This window comes from Panicum virgatum, chromosome 7K (assembly GCF_016808335.1).
Source record: "Panicum virgatum strain AP13 chromosome 7K, P.virgatum_v5, whole genome shotgun sequence".
NCBI lineage: Eukaryota > Viridiplantae > Streptophyta > Magnoliopsida > Poales > Poaceae > Panicum > Panicum virgatum.
Window position 1 is genome coordinate 8,066,929 of NC_053142.1, and position 23,780 is coordinate 8,090,708.

Below are 23,780 nucleotides of genomic sequence, written 5' to 3' on the forward strand. Positions count from 1 at the left end.
AACTGGTACCAACTGCTAGGGTCATCACCACCGGGTAAAAGAACTAGTGCCTAAGGCTCTCTTACCAAAATATTTTTGTCAAAAAGGTTGGCCGGGATTCGAACTTAGGATCTCTTACCTCATGTGCATCTTTCTTACCATCTCACCTACACATCACTTCTGATGGAAAAAGAGATATTTTCCTTTTAAAGTAACCCATGGATGAATCTAAACACCAATCGGTACCTAAAACTCCTAAGGTACCGGTTGGTAACGCCAACCGGTACCTAAGGCTCATCCATAGTCACCGGTTGGTGGTACCACCCGGTACTAATGTAAAAGTTACCACCCGGTACCTATAGAAAGCCTTAAGTACCAGTTGGTGTTATCAATCGGTACCTAATGCTCGTCCATAGGTTCCATCCACCCCAAAAATATCGGTATGAAGATGAACCGGTACCTAATGTAGGTTCGAAATTGACATTGATCCCGGTTTTGCAACCTGTACTAGGGAACCGAGATCAATGAGATCGGTCTAGTATACCAGGTATTTTACCCAATGTCTAAGGCCACATTTGGTACCTGTTGGAAAGACCAATCACTCTTAGCCTTATTTACTGCTAACGAATAGGCTCCATTGCCCATAATGCGTTCATAACATTTTGAAATCCTTTTATTTATCTGATTTGGAATAATAGGTGATGACATGTTTTTCTAGTATAGGATCCGATAGCCAATGCCTTTCTTGGAACTCTTTGGATTCCTAGCTAATGCGTTCATTGTTATTTATTGATCCAATTTCTTTCCTTTATCAATTTTAGATCAAATTGACTGACATGCCGCGAACCTCAAGACGTAGACCTACATTAGAGATAAGCATAGCTCCCAGGCCTTAGCGTGCCCTGTTTCATGAAAGTCACCGTCCCATTTTTGCGGCAACACGCTACATAAGAACCGAAGACAGGAGAAATATAATATAGTGACACGAAAATAAAATGTGTCACTAATTTAACATTAGTGACTGATGTAAATTAGACATGTCACCAATATCTTTACCTTGCATCTATATCACCCATATTGGAGACGGGTCCCCTCACGACGTGTCACTAATCACAGTGACAAATTCATTGGAGATGGTTGTTATTTAGACGCGTCACCAATGTTGGAACTAATTGTTGACACATTTTCCTGACTAACATCACTAATTACCTATCCGTATCTATTGATAGATAAAAAGACTGGCAACCTGAGCCTGGGTCGCCACGACCTTTCACCAGACCTGAAACATATGCACTCCCACTCATGGGGCTAACCCAAGTAGCGTCCTTAGCGCCGCCAGCTCCAGGATTCTCTCGCCGCCACCTACCCCACCTCCCTTTCCCTCCCGCCACCACCTGCACCTCCTCCGTCGCCTACCCTCCTCCTCTCCCCCGCCGCCCTTCCCCTCTCCTCTCCTTGCATCGGCTAGGCAACGTGCCCGGCCAGCAGTGTGGCAGCTGCCCGGCGGCTCGATTCGGGCGGCGGCCTAGATCTGCGGTGAGCACGGGTGCAGTAGCGTGGAGCTGTGGTGGCGCGCCGTTCCCCACCGTCACCCTCCCCGCTACGGCAGCGCTAAGCCACCCTTCCCCTCCCTCGCCTCCCCTCCTTTTTCCCACCCTGCCTTCGGTGCGACAGGTCGTTGCGTCAGCGTCGAGCAATGGCGGTGCGGAGCGCCGCACTTCCCCTTTCACGCCACGCTCTCCCGACGGAGGTGGACTGGTGGAGCATGTGCTCTCGATGAACCTAGTGTTCGTGACAATTTTCATCAAATGTTTCCTTGTGTCAGGTTAATGTTTGGTATGTTTGTACAGCATTGGTGGGCAAGATTAACCTTATGCTGGGAGAGTCCAATCTGAACTGCTTGGTTAGAAGAGTGAATTTGGACCTCGAAGACTAAATTACTGTATTTTTTTGCGGTCATGAGTACTGGATCTAGTTATAAGTATTTTTGGGTGGATGGATAGCTCCGCAACGGAGCTGCCCGTGTTCATCATTGGTTTTTTTAAATGGAAACTTTATTGATTTCAAGAAGATACATCAAGGTGATTCATCGTCATAAAATTTTTCCGACCTCTGCCTAACCGGCACACATCCTACAAAAAGTCTGATAAAGATCTTGACACACTAATAACTGTCGATCGTAAGACTAGACTGCCACCAATGTGCCCGGATAAAAAAGTCTTTGGCCACCTATGCCAAAAAATGAGACGCTGCTACAAGCATTTCCCACGAAGTAGGTCTCTGAAGGATAGGCCACGTACGGAGCCAAAGGGTAGTCGAGTAGATAACCTTCAAAAAAGAAGATTGTTTGTTATTGAACACCACCGCATTTTTGTAGAGCCAAACAGACCAAAATAAGGCTAACACACCCACAAGCACTAATTATTTATACTCTTTAGGTATTCTATTTTGCTAGCTCCCCAACATACTGGACATGCTGCGAGGTTTGGGTATTCCCCAAGCCGCATACACCATAGCCCATGCTATTCTCTGTATCGGTAGTCGAAAAACAAATGTTGTATCGTTTCATTGTCATGACAGAAACAACATTGTTGATTTCCTTGCCAGTTCTGTTTCGCTAGATTGTCTTTTCTTAGAATGACACCTCGCCTAAGGTACCAAAAGAATATTTTAATCATAAGTGGGGTTTTAAGCCTCCATAATCTCTTGTTCAAGTTTGGGGTATTTTGATTAATTAATCCCATATAATGTGATTTCACCGAGAAAACACCTGTCTGGTCTAGTTTTCATTTACTTTCATCCATTTCTTGGCTTAGCACAATAGTTGCAAGATGTGACACAAGATTGTTCCTCATTGCTAACTTGTTGCCAATTAGTTCTCTATGCCAAGATAGATTTGGAACCTGTGTACGTAGTACCTCAGCCACCGTATCTTGTTTCTTCATGACTATGTTATAAAGCTGAGGATATTGTTCACGTAGAGATCTATTGCCTAACCATATATCCTCCTAGAATCTAACTTGTGACCCATCATTTATTATAAAACCTCCAAACTTTAGGAAAACATGTTTTACCTTCATTAGACTTGCACAGAAATGAGAGTCTCCGCTCTTCCATTGGAGTTGCACTAGAGGCTTAGGGCTAGATATTTGTTGCGTATGATCTTCTGCCATGTAACATCTGTCATTAATAGACGGTAGCCATTTACTGAGCAGGGCTATGTTTTTTTAGTTCTAAATTGTGTATCCCTAATCCCCCTTGATCTTTCGGTTGACACAAGATATCCCACTTGGTTAGCCGATATTTTTTTTGTGTTCATCACACTGCCAAAAAAATCTAGAACGGAAGTAATCCAACTTTTTGTGAATCCTTTTGGGATCTCAAAGAAGGACATCATGTACATGGGCAGACTGCTAAGATCAGAGTTGATAAGCATCAAACTACCTCCAGCTGAAAGATTTTTGCCTTTCCAACTACTAAGGCGCTTTTCAAACCTTTCTTGGACCTTCATCCAATCGTTATTAGACAACTTCCTATAGTGTATCCGAATGCCTAGATATCCTATTGGGAAAGTGTCTGGATTGCATCCAAACAGCTCCATGTACTGACTTTTACAGTTCTTTGCTTCACCAAAGCAGAAGGTTTCACTCTTATGGAAATTAATTTTGAGACCCAATAGCTGCTCAAAATCACAAAGAATGATCTTTATGTTTTGAGCCTGCTCCAAGTTATGATCCAGGAAGATCGTATCATCAGCGTACTGTAGTATGGAGAACCCACCATCAACAAGGTGGGCCACCACACCACTCAACTAATCCTCTGCTTTTGCTCTGTTAATGAACAGTATGAGCATGTTGGCAACTATGTTGAAAAGGATGTGTGAAAGTGGATCACTTTGCCTTAGTCCTTTCTTTTTTTGGAAAAAATGACCTACCTCATTGTTCACGTTTACAGCTAGGCTCTTGCCTGAAATGAAAGACATAATCCACTCAATCCACTTGGGTGAGAAGCCTTTCAATCGAAGCGCTTGCACTAGGAAATTCCATCTCACTTTGTTATAACCCTTTTCATAATCTATTTTAATAATTACCCCACTCTAGTTTTTGCGATGTAGCTCATGTACTGTTTCATGCAGAATTACAACCCCTTCTAAATATTTCGATCTCGCATAAACACTGTCTTTGTAGGGCTGATTAAGTGATCTGCAACCGAGTTGATACGGATTGTCGCCACTTTCTTAAAGATCTTGAAGCTCACATTAAGTAAGCAAATCGGTCTGTTTTGCTGAATTTTGGTGGCTTCTTGTGTTTTTGGCAATAACATTATGACATCAAAATTCAGACTGAAGAGGGGAAGGTCACCTTTGTGTAGATCATGAAACATGTGCATGAGGTCTTCTTTGATCACTTCCCAAAACTGCTGATGGAATTCAGCCTGGAAGTCATCTGGGACTGGCGCTTTGTTATGTTCCATGTCAAAAATTGCATCCCGCATCTCCTTTTCCCCATTAATTTGTGTCAAAAAATCACTGTCAACCTTACTGATCAAAAGACAACAACCACATTAACTTGTGTGGAAGAGATAGTCTCCTTTTTCCCCATAGATAATTGAGTTCTAGGAAGCTATCAAGTCTAAACACTGCACCCACTTGCGTGTGCATTAAGTGAGGTCCTGATCGGTCAAGAATTAAGTGGCTATCGCTAGCCGGCCATAAAACAAAGGCACAAGTACTATTTAAAAACGATTTCTAGGAGCATTACTTATTTTTTTCTAGGAATGGTCCAAAAGATAACATGCTCCTATAAAAGAAGAGGAGGTACGCAGGTGATGCTACGGGCGGGTGATGGAGTCACCCATCTATGGGTGGCCATTTCTAGGGGTGACTGGCCCCATCACTCGCTCCTAAAAATAATTTTTAGGGAGCAGTGATTGTATGATGTGCCCCTACTAATGGTCCCGCGTATAAATTTATAATTTTTTCATATGATCTCAGATGAAGTCAAACTTTATATCCAAATTTTAAAAAGGTGACCAGACCTAACATTTTTTTGTTGATAACTTTTTTATTTAAGGTTGTTTTATAATCCAAAAAATTATTATAAATTTTAAAATTTAAAATCTAGAAATTTTGATTTTATCAATAACCACTTATGTAGAGTAGCTTTATATTAAAGTTGTAGTGGTAGGATCTAACATTTCATAGTTCATACATTATTCATTTAAGACCGTTTAGGATCACAAGATCATTTAGGCATAGTTGTGCTCTACACGTGTAGTGGTACTATATAGTATACCATACATCTCAAGTCATACTTTGAGATTTCCATACACCTAACATTTTTTTATTTGTTTTGATATATTCTGAGATATAAACAAATTTTCAGAATAAAATAAAAAATTATTTTCAGGAGTAGATTGTGGCATCATCTGCACCTGGAAACAGATTTCTAGGAGCGGGTGATGGCTATGAATTGATTTCAGAGTTAATACAAAAAAAATGACATACCGCATAGAGTCACAAGTGACTGTATAGTGTGGTGTAGAGGAAGATATGCGTGAGGTTTGCGGTAAGCCGTTCGAACCCCGGTTAATGCAAGTGTGGGGCTGATTAAGTGATCTGCAACCGAGTTGATACGGATTGTCGCCACTTTCATAAGAATCTTGAAGCTCACATTAAGTAAGCAAATCGGTCTGTATTACTGGATTTTGGTGGTTTCGTGTGTTTTTGGCAATAACGTTATGACACAAAAATTCAGACTGAAGAGGGGAAGGTCACCTTTGTGTATATTGTCGCATGTGGTCTCCTTTGATCATTTCCCAAAACTGCTGATAGAATTCAGCCTAGAAGCCATCTAGGCCTGGCACTTTGTTATGTTCCATGTCAAAAATTGCATCCCGAATCTATTTTTCCACATTAATTTGTGTCAAAAAAATTAGTGTCAACCTTACCGATCAACAGCCCACAACCACATTAATTTGTGTGGAAGAGATAGTCTCCTCTTTCCCCATAAATAGTTGAGTTATAGGAAGCTATCAAGTCTAAACACTGCACGCACTTGCGTTTGCATTAAGTGAGGTCCAGATTGGTCAAGAATTTGGTGGCTATCACTAGCCGGCCATAAAACAAAGGCACAAGTACTATTTAAAAAATGATTTATAGGAGCGTTATTTTTTTTTCTAGGAATGGTGCAAAAGATAGTCCGCTCCTACAAAAGAAGAGAAGGCATGTAGGTGATGCTAAGGGTGGGTGATGGCGTCACCAATCTATGGAAAGGGTGGTTATTTCTAGGAGTGGCTCGCCCCATCACTCGCTTCTAAGAATAATTTTCAGGGACAAGTGATTATATGATGCGCCCCTACTAATGGTCCCGCGTAAATAATTTCATAATTTTTTCATATGATCTCAGATGAAGTCAAACTTTATATCGAAATTTTAAAGGGATGACGAGACCTAAAATTTTGTAGTTGATAATTTTTCATTTAAGTTTTTTTAATAATTCAAAAAATTATTATAAATTCAACTGTGTTACTATACTCGTGTTGCCCTGTTCTTAGAAAACTATGGGCTGTATAAACAAAAAAGTGCAACTCTGTTGGTGTACCGAGATTGGAACATGTATATACCAGATGCTACAATTTAAATGAACTATAACACACTATGATACGGAGATCAAATCGTCGTAGGGCTAATCCGATGTTTTTTTTTCACGGTGGATTAATGAAGATATGACTAAGGGGGAACATATAGACGAACACCTTGATACGGTTATTGTAGAACGAGCTTTGATCGAGCTACTGATGATGATGCAGCTATCGTAATAAGTATGGTCATAATACCACAGCTACAAAAAGTACGTAATAAGTATGGTCATAATACCACAGCTACAATAAGTAGCATTAGTACCGGGTTGCCGCAGCGGGTAGCAGCTGGCCGGTTCTAAATGCTACCGGTTCGAAGTGTCCGGTACTAAGGGCGCCACTCAGAAAAAATGAAAATGCGTGTGCGCGGTCGCATGAATTCGAACTCCCGACCTCAAATCTCGTGCGTAGCTTCTTTATCATCCAACATACGCATCACATGTGATTGGGTGGGTCAAGATACCGGTCTATACTAAATATCACAATTTAGTACCGGGTGGTGTCATTGACTGGTACTAAATAACCGCGCTATTTTAGTACTGGCCGATGTTTTGGCCCAGTGCTAAAATAGCTCCAAGAGTTCCATAATAACTTTAGTACCGGACTAAAAGTTAACCGGTACTAACGTGCGTGACGAATGCTCACTTTTCTTGTAGTGTACGATGATTCAGTAGAATGCTCACTTTTCTTGCAGTGTACGATGATTCAGTAGGAGACTTGTAGCATTCCCCCAAGCTTGCCTTTGGTGCGCGAATGGTGCTTGGCTGCACCTCCTTGGCCAGGAGGTGGCAATGATTCAGACATCTCACCATGCAGCTGTGTATCTAAGAGTATCTTCAACAGATTACTCATTTCTCTCTCTAATTACAAAAAATTGATGTTTTGGTGATGGAAGTGCTCCACAGATTGCCAATCCAATCCCCGTTACCTATAAGTTTTTTTTAAACATACCTCCACTACTAGAAAACGGGCCATCAGTCCTGGCCAAAGGTACCAGCTGCTCTTGCAGCCGGTACCGATGTACCCATCGGTACCGATCCATCGGTACCGGCTGCAATAGCAGCTGGTACCTTTGGCCATCGACCGACCTTGTGGAGGGCAATTGGCACCGGGTGGTGGTTCCAACCGGTTCCAATGCGTCACCATAGGAACCGGTCTGAACCACCACCCGGTATCAAATGAAGACCGCGCTAAAGGCACCGGTTTATAGGAATAACCGGTTCCTATGGTAATGAAACGTGGCAGCTGCCAGGAGCTCGGGCCTAAGGCACCGGTTGGTGCCTTGACCCGGTGCTATTGAATTAATTTTAGCACCGGGTCATTGAAATCAACCGGTGCCTTTGGCCCGAGCCTATAAATACCCCAGCCCCTCCCCCTCTCAAGCTGTTGTGAACTCACTGTTCATGGCAGCTGAGTGGGGTGAGGGGAGGCGAATTTTTGCTTTTTTTTGAAAAAAAGGTTAGTTATTTTTCTTTATAACTTAGCAATTAATTTTTAGAAACAGTTATTACTTGATTTAGTTTATATATGTGATAATTATTTTTATTTGTAGCATCTTATTGTAGTTATATACATTATCAATTTATTTGATATTTGAATACTATCAAATTATTGTATTTATATGTTTTTTAATTTATTTGATAAGTGAATAGTATCTATTTATTATAGTTATATGCATTATCAATTATATAAATATATTGTTATAAATTGGTAGTATGAATGAACTATTTGTACAGTACAATGATGTATATAAATGTATTGTGGACTCAGATGAGTCGGCAATGGATGTACATGACCGACCGGCGTTCAAAGGAGTTCATGGATGACGTGCATGAATTCATAGAAGCGGCCGAGAAACATAAGTATGGCGGTTTCGTTCGTTGTCCATGCAAATTTTGTAAGAATGAGAAGGATTACTCATCATCAAGAACCATCCATAGTCACTTGTTCAATAATGGTTTCATGCCGAGCTACTATGTTTGGACCAAGCATGGCGAAAGAGGAATTGTGCTAGATAATAATGTAGAAGAAGAGGACAGGATTCCTGACTTTGCAGCCAATTATAATTCCTTTTTCAATGACACTGCAATGGGTGAGCCTGAAGAAGATACTGAAGGATACGTTGTAGAAGATGATCTTGGTCAGATGCTGCGCGAAGCTGAGGAAGGTTGCGAAATAGAAAAGGAATCGAGAGACCTGAAGCGTATGTTGGAGGACTACAGAATATTATTGTACCATGATTGCAAACAAGACCAAAAAAAGTTGGGTACCACATTGGAATTATTGCAATGGAAGGCATCAAATGGTTTGTCTGACAAGGGATTCGAGGAGTTGCCGAAACTTATAAAAAACTTACTCCCTGAGGGTAACACCTTGCCGGAGACAACATACGAGGCAAAAAAAAGTTGTTTGTCCTTTAGAATTAGAGGCACAGAAGATACATGCTTGTCCTAATGATTGCATCCTATATCGAGTAGAGTATGAAAATTTGGATTCATGCCCTGTATGCAACGCATGCCGGTATAAGATCCCTCGAGATGATTCAGGCGACGTTGAGGGGATGCGTGTCAAGAAGAGGGTGCCTGCCAAGGTGATGTGATATTTTCCTCTAATACCACGTCTGAAATGTTTGTTCATGAACAAAACGAATGCTAAATTGATGCGATGGCACAAAGAAGAACGTAAACAAGACAATATGTTGAGACACCCCGCTGATGGGTCGTAGTGGAGAAAAGTCGACAGAACATTCCCAACATTTGCAAATGATGCGAGGAATATAAGGTTCGGCTTAAGTACGGATGGCATGAATCCTTTCGGTGAGCAGAGCAGTGGCCATAGTACCTGGCCTGTGACACTCTGTATATACAACCTTCCTCCCTGGTTGTGTATGAAGCGGAAATTCATTATGATGCCAGTGCTTATCCCCGGCCCGAAGCAACCCGGTAACGATATAGATGTGTATTTGAAACCACTGATTGAGGATCTTCTATTGTTGTGGAAAGATGAGGGTGTTCGTATGTGGGATGCGTACGCAGAGGATCATTTTAACCTGCGTGCATTACTTTTCGTAACCACCAACGATTGACTAGCACTAAGTAACCTGCATTACTTTTCGTAACCACCAACGATTGGCCAGCACTAAGTAACCTCTCCAGACAATCCAATAAGGGTTATAGGGCATGCACCCATTGTTTAGAAGAAACCGACAGCATGTACCTCAAGCATTGTAGGAAGATCGTGTATATGGGTCATCGTCGATTTCTTTCGATCAAACACCCATTAAGGAGGAGGCATGCTCACTACGATGGTAATGCAGATCATCGTATCAAGCCTAGGCACCGTTGTGGGAAAATTGTGTTTGAAATGGTCAAAGATATAAAAGTAGTATTCGGAAAAGGACCCAACAACAGATCAGTGCAGAGTGATGACGGACGTGCACCTATGTGGAAGAAGAAGAGCATTTTTTGGGAGTTACCTTATTGGGAAGTCTTGGACGTCCGCCACGCAATTGATGTGGTGCACCTAACAAAAAATAACAAAGGACGTGGTCAATGGAGGCCCGAACTGAACGTTAACATGGATTATCTGGTATGTTCATTCATAAAGATTTGTCTAGTTAAGTATATAATCCCAAATTGTTCTATAAATTGAGTAATTTATTTGTTTCTCCTTAAGTGTGCGAGACAACAATAAGGAACTGATTGGTGCGGGTACTACGTATGCGACTACTTGCACATCATGACTCCATGCGGGAAGGCTACTGATGAAGAAACGAGAGTACGTCCAAACCGTTCACTAGTATATTTTCATAATTGTACTAACGCACATGATGCTAATCCTTTTCTCCTAAATGATAGATGTCTCAAATGGGGGATGAATGTTACTCTACTGATCGGATCAACCGGATCAACGCATTGTGCGAGCAGCTCGCCGGATTCATTTTGAACGAGATCTTGGATCCTAGAGGCGAGTTCTACCACGACGGTCACATCTATAGAGGACTTCCGTCGACCTCCTGAGGGGACTAGTAGTTGGACTGCTAACATGACTTGTACATTTGTAAATATTTTTAAACATTATGCCTTAATGTTTGTAAATTTGTAAATATATTAGTTCATCTAATTAGCTTAATTATATGCTCGCATTTCACTTTTAGTTAGTTTCAAATATTCTCTGAAAACGAACACGAACGACCAATGAACGTATAGTACTGTAGAGCTTGAGTGCGTTTAGCAATTATAAAAGAATAAACAATAATACATATAACAAACAAAAATGGATTTGGGAAAAAAAAGGATATTGTCAGTGGTACCGGTTGGAAATACCTACTGGTACTAAAGGGGCTGCCACCTTACGTCAGCGTGGCTGCCTCTTTGGTACCGGCTGGTCTTTAAAAACCGGTACCAATGGAAGCCTAAGGGACCGGTTGAAAAACCCGGTGTCTTAAGGCGAGACCATTGGTCGCGGTTGCGGGGCACCGGTTGGGAAACCGGTGCCTTTAGCCCTTTTCAGCCGGTGCCCAAGGTCCATTTTCTAGTAGTGCTCTCTCTCACCTAAATGAAGGGGATTTCTCCTCTACCCTATTATTGGTGATTGGATTTTGGTAATCTGCTGTAGCAATCATTACTAAAAAATAAAAATAGCTATTGGTAATAGAAAGAGAGAATATTTAAGGTATGAGGTATGAGTAATCTGTTGGAGATGCTCTAACTACTAGAAAAAGCACAGCCAACTAACAACTCGATGATTATATCTCTAGATTATTAGACTCAATTAATCAAGCAATTTTTTAAGGGCCGCACGATAGATAAGGCCGAGAAGTAGTACCTGCTAGATTTGACTTTACAATGTAACAATTATATCATATGCGTAGATGTTGAGAAAATACCGTACATATTATGACATATTTTATTTAGTAAACGTGTGGCCGTATGGTAAACTATATCTATGCGATATATGTATCACCGTGTCATTAGAACTTGAAACATGGCCCTTAGTCTTGATGAAAACCTATGTCCGCCGCTGGTCATATGCATCCGAGTAGGGCCGGCCCTATAATTTTAAGAGCCCATGGGCAAGAAAAAAAATAAAGGCCCATTAAACTAATTTTTATTATCAAAATTAGTATATAGTACGAATCATAAAAATTACTTTGCAATATATATGTAGCTCAAAAAACATAGCAGTAGTATAAAAAACTAAAAATAATAACCATCATGATTATCTCAAATAAAAATATAAAGCTTCAATGTCTTGTAACAAACCGTCTTCAGGCATTTCTTGATGCAAAAATATTCAAGAACTATATCAAGATTAACATCATCCAAAATATCCTTCTCAATGCTACTGTTACTACTGTTACAATTTGTACAAACTTCTTAGATGATGCTATTGTTAGTGGAATAGTTTAGAGAATCCAATATGCAATAGAGACAATTCGGATAACAATCTACAGCTTTAACAAACTGAAGAATCTCAGTTGCTTATATCAATTCTTCTAGCAAAGATATTTGCAACACTTTTAGTTCATAGAAAAAAAATCATCTAAATCAACATTAAAGTTGTTGTTTTGAGAAAAACCATCCAAATAGAAAATTATATGTACTAATTATGTATATGGTCCTGCCCCCCCCCCAAGCTTCATGGGCCCTAGGCGGTCGCCCTGCCTGCCCTCCCCTCTGAGCTGGCCTTGCATCCATGAGTGCTTTGGATTTAATAATGTAATACTGTACAACAAAAAATTTTGAGTTTAACCATGAAAAAATAATGTAATGTATGTGTTGGCGTCAAAATTTTGCAAGTATAATTTTGGTAAGTAGAATAAAGGGAATTTTTAGAAATGTCGATGGCCCATTCGGCCCAAGAAGCAAGCAGACCTGGTCATATCTGACGCCAGCAAGGTCGAGGTGCCGTGAAGAGACTGGTCAAGTGCGGCACAGCAGTAGGCCACAAGTCGGACAGGAGGATGATGTTATCAGTAAATCTCAGAGTCCGATTCATTTGGATAATATCTTGTAGATGTTGTATATTGTTGACACTTGCTACAGTGTCAATTTGATTAGAAAATCAAAAGAGTTTGCATTTCTTACACGCATACCTATTCAAAGTAATGCCATAACAAAAAATAACTTGGAAAACTATGCAATACTGGAAATTGAGCAGGAATGAAACTCAAGCACCCCCATGATTCAAGGCAAAACACGGCTACAAATTAGATTGCAAAATTTAGGCTCCTATGGATCAAAGGGTCCACCAACAGATATAACCATATTAGGACAAGGCCGGCGCACCCATAATTGTCAAGAGGGCCCATTGGTCCGGACTGAGGTTGGTTGGTGCCTAACCTGGGTTGGCCGACCACCCAGCTCGACCGAGCCATGGTTAGTGCCACTGACCTTCTTCTTCAACGTGGCAGCTCCCCATTGGCTCCCAACGTTGGTTCATGGTGCAAGGGCAGCGTTTCCTAGCCATGCACACCATGGGGGTCAAATGTAGACATACCACATGTCCCATTTCTCTCTTGCTAGATATAATGTAGACATGGTGTCTAGGTTAATCATGTATTGCTGGATGTCGCCCTTTCCCACGGTTTGTAGAGGTAGTCAGCTGGTGTTGACAACCCTGTTTTGGTCACTGTAATCCTCCACATTCGGTTAGGTGGGTAGGAGGTCCATAATGTACCGTGATGATCTAGACAGTCTTATCTATTAGTCATGAGCAGTCTTCCGATAGTGCGTAGACGTCTAGAGCTGAGGATAATAATGTGTATGGTGTAAATGTATAATACAAGCTATATAATTAACTAAAAGTACATTAGCAAGGTTAGCTAATTTCTTCCTTTCTCCTTGCCTTAGCCTTTTCATGAGTATGAGCTTGATAGCCTTGTGTGTCACACTACCTCTTATCCAGTATTTTTCTTACTGTTGACACCAAATTTTGGCACGTGTCATGAAAAAGTGTTGCAAAGGAGAAAAGGTTTTGCGCCGTACGATCGGTGGATTTGGAGGGGTGATCCTGTGCCACGGTCAAAAATCTTGCTGACCGAAGAGGAAGAAGTTGACCAGATATTTTGGCTTCGGTTTGGCAAGAATTATTTTATTTTTAGAAGTAGTTTTTATCCCTTAGGATAGATCATGTTTTGCCGTGATCGGCCAGGATTGTGTTAGCATGGGGTATAAATATGAACCCCCGGCCATTGTAATAGATTGATACACATCCAACAAACAAAACTTTACTCTACTTGCAATTTACTTTCTCGTCGGCGGCTTCGCCATCTTTTTTCTTTCCACGAGTTCTTTCAAGCTGATCAAGGACGTCTCACATTCGAGCGACTTGGTTTGCTGGTAAGTTTTCATTTACCGACTAAATCTGAGCTTTAGCTTCCGGACGTATCGCTGTCGCTTCGTTCAGATCTATTCAAAATTTATCGAATTTATATAAGCTTTGATCTCGGGCGCATCGCTGTTTTCTTGTTTAGATTAATTCACCAATTATCCGGCTTAGTGATATGTTTAATCTGCTGTAAGCTCCCTGTTTATCACGATAAACCTTGTAAAGCCGATTAGATTAAATCATAAGCTTAGCTTTGTCCAGATCCATACATTCATGGGTTTGTACATTGTCACCTAGCACGTGTCGGCTTTTAGATCTAGCCATCTTGTTGCTCATCGGCATCGGTAGCTCATTGCTAATCCGTAGTAGATCGTTTTTATTACACGCTTACTCTACACGGTCTTTTGTTGTCTTCTGTATCGACAGAGTCTTGCCGATACCCCACATAAGAGTGATTCGGAAATCCAGCCGATACACTCTTGAATTTGACGGTTTATTGTTTCCTTGTCAATTTACAGGTCAAATTGACTGGCACGCTTGGTCTGCATTCTGAGGCTTGGCGAACGGTGCCCTCAGATTCCAGTGTGTTGATTTTGCGTCAACACATCTTTTGGCACGCCTGGTGGGACACGGAACATCAAGATGTCAGCGAAGGCAGAGATCTCGAGAAACAATCAGATCCCGATTGATAAAGAGAAGTTGAAGGAAGAACACAAGGCAGAACTTAAAGCTCTCACAGATACTTTTGAGCAATAGTGCCTTTTGTCCTTCAGCACTAACAGAAGTGGAGAGGTAGTCAAAAAGTTCAATTTTCCCACTTTTGTACCATATGAAGAGTCACAGAAGGAGGACAAGATGATTCATCAGATGAATCAGGCGATTGGACATGCTTTCGCGAATCATGCTTCAATCATGGCCAACCACGTCCACAAATGCTGTGCTCAAGACGCTACAAGATAGAGGGAGGCTTTATGGGACCAGATTATTATCAAGGTAGTCAGATGGTCTTCTCTCCTATTGGATCGGCTACTGGAACCCCACAGATTGACCCCCAAGCTCAGGCAGAAGGGAAAATCTTAGATGCACAGCCGATTAGCACTGTAGCGACAACTCAGATTCCACCAGTGGACACCAATTCTACGCCGATGGCTACATATGCACAGGGGAACTTCATGTTAGGATACCCAGCTGGATGGAATTCAACTACTAGACTTGGTATGCCTCCGAAATTCATGATTTCATCTCCATCAAAGCAGCCAAGTACATCAGCTTCTCAGCTGATGAACCAGCAAGACAATGTGTCGGCTTCGCAGCCGACTCAGCCTCAAGATATCGCACCAACGTCACAACCAGCGGTTACACCTGCGTCAGTGTCTTTGCCAGCAAATCCAAGCAATGTGTCTGCCCCATGGCCGACATCTCAACAACAGTATCTGGCAATGATGCTGCAACCCAAGTCTCCTACAGAAGTCCTAGCAAACAGATTCCCTCACGCCAACGGAGTCACATGGGTTTTCCAAGATCTTGCGACTGGTATGCTGCGCCATGTGGATGTGCCTAATGTACCTAGCTTTGCACAACAATAGCTTAATTAGAAGATGGTGCAGAACAGTCATAGCAATGAGATGGTGCTGTACCAAGCACCATCCAATCAACTCCCTCAGCAAGCTACACAGACTCCATTGGCTGCTCAGCCGATAACCTCACCAAACGTCCAGCCTGCATCGGCAACCTTGCCGTTGACTCTACCAACACCACAAGCAGCATCAGCTGGTGGCCAACAGGTCGACTGGACATCTAAGATTGCTGAGGTGATGAGAAATCAGTTTGGTTTGAAGCCAAAGCAGCAGAATCTGATGTACAGAACTCCATATCCGGCTGCTTATGATCAACTTCCATTGCCCCACAAGTACAAGCTTCCAGATTTCACCAAGTTTTCTGGACAGGGGGAGGTCTCCACTGTGGAACATATCAACAGGTTCATTGTGCAGTGTGAAGAGGCAGCTCAACACGACGCATTAAAAGTGCGTTTATTTTCCATGTCCTTGTCTGGATCGGCCTTTACATGGTTCACTACATTGCCAGCCAATTCCATCATATACTGGGTCGATCTAGAGAAATAGTTCCACCAGTTCTTCTACTCTGGTGTAGAGGAGATGAAGTTGACCGATTTGACTAACCTGAGGCAAAGAAACGATGAATCGGTCGCTACCTTCACCTAGAGGTTCAGAGATGGCAAGAACCGGCGCTTTAGTCTGGTTCTGTCTTATCAACAGCTAGCAGAGGTTGCCTTCCAAGGACTCCTGCCACACATCAAGGAGAAGTATGCTTCTTAGGAGTTCTACAGCATCAGTCAGATGGCTAACAAGATGCTAGGGGAGGCAAGACCATATGAACAGAAGAGGAGCAACTTCCAGAAAAAGGTTAATTTTGTTGACTGCTCAGATTCTTCTGATTCAGATGATGATCAGATGGTGGGGTCGACTGAATGGGTTCAGAACAGTAAGAAGCCGATCTCATGTCCTTTTGGTAACAAAGAACCCGAGAAGTATGGGTTTGATATTACCAAAGCTGACAAGATCTTCGACCTGTTGCTATCAGAGGGATAAATTAAGTTGAAGCCACACCATAAGATCCCGACAGATTAGGAATTGAAGAATATCAAGTATTGCAAGTGGCACAATGCGACATCTCATGATACCAATGAGTGCAAGGTATTCCGTCAGCAGATACAATCGGCTATAGAACAAGGTAGGATCAAGTTTGAGACACCTAAAAAGCCGATGAAGATTGATGGGCATCCGTTTCCAGCAAATATGGTAGATGTTGGAAAGAAGGGTAATGCTTTACAAACTAAGATGCTCACATCACAATCGGCAAAGGAGTCTGGTGCTGTTGATCCCAAAGCACAGATTATGACCGATGATGCTAAAGGCAAAGGGCTGCAATAGAGAGAAGAATCGGTGGCACCTAAGATGAAGGTCACGTATCAAATGCTGTTGAACAAATTCCAGCGTGATCAAGAGAGAAGACAGTACCAGGAAGAATCTGCTAGACGACGTGAGGGACATTGGAAGTGTCCTTTCTTTGTGTACTGTTGGGAAGAAGGGTTGACTCTGCCAATAGTGGATAATTGTCTAGAGTGCAACGACTTCTATCGTGAAGACCGGTCATTCAAGAAGCCACATTTCGACCAGAGGCATCGAGGGCCGATCATCAGAGAGAGGAGCAATAATAGACGTATCTCTGTACATGATCGGCTGGGGGGCGGGGTTTCAGTGCATGATCGGCTAGGGGGGCAGGACCATGCTATGTGATCCTGCAGGAGGAAGGATTTCTGCCGATGAGCGAGTTGAACAAGCTGCTGCTGCACATATTCCCGATGAGTACCCACACCGCAGAGATCCAAAAAGAGTGCTTGTTCATGACAACATTGATCGGCCTCGATGGTGTCTAGGAGGATTGACCAGGTCACAAAAGAGACGGGTTTAGAGACTGCGTCAGATAGAGGCCCTGGAAAAAGAGGAAAGAAGAGAGGCTCCTAGGAGGGGAGTTAGATCTGAAGTTTGGCATGTCAAGCCAAAGGCCGATGGAGGACAGCAATCAGAATCATCGACCATGTCTGTTAATGTAACCTCCATGCTTCTACCGATCCAAGCAGTCAGTTCTCCCAACTGTTCCTAATGGATGAGTTCCTAGAAGATGAAGGGAAGTTGGGGCATGGGTTCACGTCGGCCGATGCATTGAAGGAAGTAGACATTGGAGATGGAGATAGGCCAAGGCCAACATTTATTAGTGCTAAGCTAGATCCTGAGTATAAACAAGAGTTGGTAAAGCTGTTAAAAGAATACAAAGATTGTTTTGCTTGGGAGTATTATGAAATGCCAGGTTTGGATCGGTCTATTGTTGAACACCGTTTTCCTATCAAACCTGGATATCGGCCACATCAACAAGGGTCAAGACGGTGCAATCCGAAGATCTTACCAGACATAAAGGCCGAGATTACAAAGTTGATAGAAGTAAAGTTCATCAGGCAGTGCAAATATGCTGAATGGATGTCCAATGTGGTTCTTGTATATAAAAAGAACAGGAAGCTACGTGTGTGCATCGACTTCAGAGATCTCAACAAAGCTACGCCAATGGATGGTTACCCAATGCCAGTTGCCGATATGTTAGTGGATGCTGCTGCAGGACATAAAGTGATCAGTTTCATGGATGGGAATGCTGGATACAATCAGATACTCATGGCTGAGGAAGATATTCATAAAACTGCATTCAGATGTCCAGGGCATGTTGGTTTGTTCGAGTGGATTGTCATGACCTTTGGTTTGAAGAACGCAGGGGCAACATACCAGAGGGCTATGAATTATATCTTCGATGAAATCATCGGCAAGATTGTTGAGATTTATATTGATGATGTTGTGGTAAAATCCAAAGGATACCAAGAGCATTTAGCCGACCTACGCAAAGCTTTAGAATGCACTAGAAGACATGGGTTGAAGATGAATCCTAACAAATGTGCATTTGGTGTGTCGGCTGGTCAGTTCCTGGGGTTCATGGTACATGAAAAAGGGATTGAAATTAGTCAGAAGACTATTGCAGCCATTAACAAAGTAGTGGCTCCAGAAACAAAAGTTGAACTTCAATCATTGATCGGCAAAATTAATTTTATTCAGAGATTTATTGCTAATCTATCCGGTAAAATACAACCGTTCAATCCTTTATTGAAGTTGAAGGCCGATTAGAAGTTTGTATGGGGAGAGCCACAGCAAAAGGCATTGGATGAAATCAAACAGTATCTAACATTGCCTCCTGTGTTGGTTCCACCACAAAAGCACAAGCCGTTTAAGTTATATTTATCGGCTGATGAACGTGCTATTGGATCGTCCCTTATTCAGGAGTTTGATGGAAAAGAGCGCGTGATATATTTCGTCAGTAGAAGACTCTTGGATGCTAAAACCAGGTATTCTCCTGTTGAAAGATTATGTCTTTGCTTATACTTTTCTTGTACCAAGCTTAGACATTATCTATTATCGGCTGAGTGTGTTGTGGTAAGCAAAGATGATGTTATCAAATACATGCTCTCTATGTTGATTCTGAGTGGGAGAATTGGAAAATGGATTCTGGCCTTGTCTGAATTTGATTTGAGATATGAATTGGCAAAAGCAGTTAAAGGGCAAGTCATGGCCGATTTTGTTGTTCAATATTATGGGCCAGAATTGTGAGTTGTTGATCTAGTTCCATGGACATTATTCTTTGATGGTTCATCATGTGGAGTTGGATCTAGTATTGGTATTGTCTTGGTGTCGCCTCGGGGGGCAACATTTGAGTTGTCTTTTCCAATAGAAGCTACTGCTACCAATAATCAGGCTGAGTACCAAGCTTTTCTTAAAGGAATTCGGCGGTTACAAGAGATCAGAGCTGATGCATTTGAGATATTTGGGGATTCCATGCTGGTGGTTAATTAGTTGATCGGCATATATGAGTGTAAAGATGACATCCTATGAGTCTATCACGAAGAATGTTGCCGATTATTGAAAGAATTCAAGAAAGTGATTATTGAAAGAATTCAAGAAAGTGACCATTGAACATGTACCAAAACTTTACAATGAAGATGCCAATCGGCTGGCACAACATGCTTCTGGTTATCGGCCGATTGAAGGTGTGTTGACTTTGGAATTGCCTACTGGTGATTGGAGGAAAGAAATTGTGGAGTATTTGGAAGATCCCTCCAAGAAAGTAAGCCGAATGATCAGATTTCAGGCGACTAAATATGTGTTGCTTGAAGGAGAACTATATTATCGGACGATTGATGGAGTTTTACTTAGATGCCTCGACAAAGAAGAAGCTAAAGTTTTAATGGGAGAAATACATGAGGGTGTCTGCGGCTCGCATCAATCGGAATACAAAATGAAGTGGGTGATTAGAAGGAATGGATACTTTTGGCCAACCATGCTAGAAGATTGATTCACTTATTACAAGGGTTGTCAAGGGTGTCAAAAATTTGGAAATGTGCAAAGAGCACCGGCATCGGCTATGAATCCTATTATTAAGCCGTGGCCATTTAGAGGATGAGGAATTGATTTGTTTGGACAGATTTATCCACCATCTAGCAAGAATCACAAGTTCATACTGGTAGCGACAGATTACTTCACCAAGTGGGTTGAAGCGATTCCTCTGAAGACAGTAACATCCAAGGAGATGATTGTATTTGTGATGGAACATATTGTTTATCGGTTTGGCACCCCGCAAACTATTACGACCGATCAAGGCAGTATGTTTATTTCAGAGGAGTTTGGAGAGTTTGCTGCAAGTATGGGAATTAAATTGTTAAATTCTTCTCCATATTATGCTCAAGCCAATGGTCAGGCAGAAGCTTCCAATAAAGGAATCATCAAGTTGATTAAGAGGAAAATTGAGGAACAACCAACGAGGTGGCATACAACTCTTAATGATGTTTTGTGGGCCTACAGGATGTCTTGCCATGGGGCTACTAAAGTGTCGCCGTATTAGCTAGTCTATGGATATGAAGCTGTACTGCCTTGGGAATCTAGACTTGGTTCCAGACGGGTTACGTTTCAAGATCAGCTGACATCCAATTATTATACTGTATTGATGAAGGATGAGTTGGAAGACTTGGCTGGACATCGGCTGAATGCTCTCATCAGCATCGAGGCCAATAAAGCTAGAGTGGGTCGATGGTATGATAAGAAAGTCAAAGTCAAATCTTTTGATGAAGGAGATTTGGTTTGGAAGCTAGTCCTGCCGATAGGAACTAAAGATCCCAAATTTGGGAAATGGTCTCCAACATGGGGAGGGCCGTACAAGATTAGCATGTGTGTTCCAGGGAACACATATATTCTGGAAACTTTGGAAGGAGAAGAATTTTATAGTGCACTTAATGGCAAATATTTGAAGAAATATTACCCAAGTGTTTGGTTAGATGCATAGCCGATTACGTGAAAAGGTCGGTTGAGTTCAGAATAGTTGATACAGAAAGTGTATCGCCTTTAGCGCGAAAATAAAGGAGAGATTTGATCGTATCGTGATGCGTTCAAGTGTTTTCGTGGCCGATATACATATATCGCCCTTAGATCAAAAAGTCTAATCCAAAAACGTGTGATTTGGATTTGACTTGGCTTTTCTGGTTGATTCCTGGATGTTAGTGTGTTCAGTGCGATTATCAGACAGAAATCAATGCGGAGCATAATAAAGACAAAAGACAAGAGTCAACGGGGAAGCCAGTTCATTAATTATATTTACAAAAAAAGCCAGAATAGGATGTTACATGCTGCAACCTAATCTGACTCTTCCCTGAAGAGGTTGCTAATGACCCCCTCCGAGTTGACGTCACGGGCGACGACATCAGCGGGGTAGTAGAGGTCATCAACAAGCTCCTCGAAGGCATCGCTCCGCGGCCCTGACTCGGGGAAGATCGGTGCCCACTGCCGGTAATCCGCCTCGAACATGGTGGAAATGACGGCGATGGCTCTGGCAGCGCCCTTGTGAGCCTCGTGCTCGGCGACCTCCGTGACACGGGCCGGAATGTTCTGGAGGCGCGCGGCGATGGTGTTCCCCCTCCCGTTCACCGAGTCGATGGCGACTCGGGCAGCGTCCAGGAGGGTCTGAACCTGTGCCTCCAGGTCTAAGAAAGAAGGAGGGGGTTAGAATGGAAGATTTGGGAAGATCGCTGAGGGAGGCGTGATTCAAGAACTTACTTGCGGCCTTGGTGTCGATGCTGGTGAGTTGGCCGTGGACGATGACTTGGTCCGTCTGTGCCCGGTCGAGGCCGCTGTGGGCCTCGTTGAGCTGGCGGAGGAGGTCGTAGATGTAGTCCTGGGTACCCGAGTCCTGGATCCGGAAGTTGAGGGGGAGCTCCATGGCGGCGTACCTACAGAAGAAGAGCAGATGGTCAAAAAGCAGATCAGAGATGCAACATTGACAGAGAAGAAGACAATGTCTTACCCCAGATGGGGATGGAGCGGCGGAGGAGCGTCGGAGGAACCCTCGCTGATGTGCTTGTTGTTGGCCATTTGTCTTGAAGAAGGAGAAGAGGTTAGGATTTTTGGACTGGAAAAAGGAGAAGGCAAGGAAAGCTTTGGCCGATGAGGAGACTACAGTGCCGATGGGGCGATTTATAGCCTAAGTTAGGGAAGGTGAATCGGTTGCATGCCCCAGCATAGCCTTTACAATTGGGTCTAATCGAGGGGCGCATGGGTAAAAAGACGGAAGGTGAATCGGCAGATTCCCGTTGTGCGGACGGGAAGATGAAGGGTTGAGGGCAAAGAAGAGATTTTCACTCGCCACCCGCACAGGTAGCGAAGCGGCAGTATGTGAAAAGACCGTTCGGCAGCGTAATCATGATGAGGTTTGATTTCAAAGTAAAAAGGACATTTTTACTCTAAAATTTGGGGCATGTGTTGACACCAAATTTTGGCACATGTCAAGGAAAAGTGTTGCAAAGGAGAAAAGGTTTTGCGCCGTACGATCGGTGGATTTGGACGGGTGATCGTGTGCCACGGTCAAAAATTTTGCTGACCGAAGAGGAAGAAGTTGACCAGATATTTTGGCTTCGGTTTGGCAAGAATTATCTTATTTTTAGAAGTAGTTTTTATCCCCTAGGATAGATCATGTTTTGACGTGATCGGCCAGGATTGTGTTAGCGTGGGGTATAAATATGAACCCTCGGCCATTGTAACAGATTGATACACATCCAACAAACAAAACTTTACTCTACTTGAATTTATTTTCTTGTCGGCGGATTCGCCATCTTTTTTCTTTCCGCGAGTTCTTTCAAGCTGATCAATGACGTCTCACATTCGACCGACTTAGTTTGCAGGTAAGTTTTTGTTTACCGACTAAATCTGAGCTTTAGTTTATGGGCGTATCGCTGTCACTTCGTTCAGATCTATTCAAAATTTATCTAAGCTTTGATCTCGGGCGCATCGTTGTTTTCTTGTTTAGATTAATTCACCAATTACCCAGCTTAGTGATCTGTTTAATCGGCTGTAAGCTCCCTATTTATGACGATAAACCTTGTAAAGCTGATTAGATTAAATCATAAGCTTAGCTTTGTCCAGATCCATACATTCGTGGGTTTGTACATTGTTACCTAGCACGTGTCGGCTTTTAGATCTAGCCGTCTGGTTGCTCATCGGCATCGGCAGCTCATTGCCGATTCGTAGTAGATCATTTTTATTACACGCTTACTCTACATGGTCTTTTGTCGTCTTCTGTATCGGCAGAGTCTTGCCAATACCCCACGTAAGAGTGATTCGGAAATCCAGCCGATACACTCTTGAATTTGACGGTTTATTGTTTCCTTGTCAATTTACAGGTCAAATTGACTGGCACGCTTGGTCTGCATTCTGAGGCTTGGGGAACGGTGCCCCTCAGATTCCAGTGTGTTCATTTTGCGTCAACACTTACCTCTATTTATATAATTGAATATACAATCAAGATTTGTTCTTAAACTTATCTATTTATTAGCCGCTGCCTTCCCTGTAGAAAGATAAATCAACAACTCTGGAGTACTCCCGGGTAAACCTACTGTGGTATTCCGTGCGCTTGCGGATTCTTTCGTAATGTAAGAAATACACCCGTGGCGTTTCCGGGTGAAACAAACTGGGAACCCGTAAGGAGATCCTGACTTCCTATATCATCGTGCTAGTCACTAGATCAGATGCTATCACATACAGATCCATCATTTTAGACAATATCATAGTCATACCACTTAAATAGTAAAGGCATGGGTTTAGTCATTACATAAATCATGGGGATTCAATATGGTTTTTCCATTACAAGCCCGTAGGGCAAAATCTCAGAGCAAA